Below are 1,080 nucleotides of genomic sequence, written 5' to 3' on the forward strand. Positions count from 1 at the left end.
CATGATCTATCATAGAGATAAAAAACAAAGTGGGTGAATTTGTGTGATCTTGTATTGTTTGGTATCCTTTGAGGAAACTAAGTGGTTAGTACTGCAGATAACCACAGGGTACCTCATATTGTCATGTTATGCGTAAAACCAACTTTTCTTCAATTCCAGAGCCATCTATCTGAGAATTGGCCTGCAATTAGGGAATTCACTTCCTTCAGGAAGCAGAGTTGCCTTGGGGCAGATCATATTCTGCAATAACCTGTGGGACTGGGCACTCTTTTTGGTTCATTGTGGAACATGACAATATAGCATCACTTGGAAGACGTCTAGCAGGTGACAGGTCTTCCATAATTCATCACTGTGTGCTTAAGGGTGAGGTAAACACCTGAAAAAAAACACCAATGGTTGCCTTGTTGATAGACAGTTGTGACAACTGTGGATGTTTTAGTGAGGTCCAGGGAAAAAAGTGCCATAACACAGAAGGGCTGCATGTAGACATTGTTAAAATTAGACTACATTAACAAGTAGCTAATATGATTAGCATTTTATTAATAAAACTTTTATGTATAATGCTATAAATTTGCACAATGAGAGACAGTGCCCTGAAGAGATTAGTCTAAATAGTCTGTGCTTAATTATAATCTAAATAGATTAGGGTTAATTAGACCAAAGATAATCTTCCAATTTTATGTGTTGTAATTCTCGTGGTTACTTATCATGTGAGCAGTTACCATGTAGCTGAGCTTCTATTGCAACATTTGCTTACAATGTCTTTTCCCCAGTCTCCTCTCCTCTTTTTGCTGAGCTAAAAGAAATAAAATAGATAAAATAGTTCATGAACAACCATCTTTAGGTTGAGAGAAATAATACAAAGTTCAGTGTCTTGGGAACATGTTATGATGCAGACTTTAAGGCAGGACTGTTATTTCCCAAACCAGCTACAAATAGAGGAGTGAGAGGAGTGATCATGAGTGGTCTTGTGCATATTAATTCTAGTTGAACCGTCTCACTCTAGACGGCACAGGTTGTACCACACACCTGTGTAACTGGTGGCCTGAACATCAGGCTTCAGGGAGAGTGAGCTGTTGC

Source organism: Alligator sinensis, unplaced genomic scaffold, assembly GCF_000455745.1.
Source record: "Alligator sinensis unplaced genomic scaffold, ASM45574v1 scaffold716_1, whole genome shotgun sequence".
Lineage (NCBI taxonomy): Eukaryota > Metazoa > Chordata > Crocodylia > Alligatoridae > Alligator > Alligator sinensis.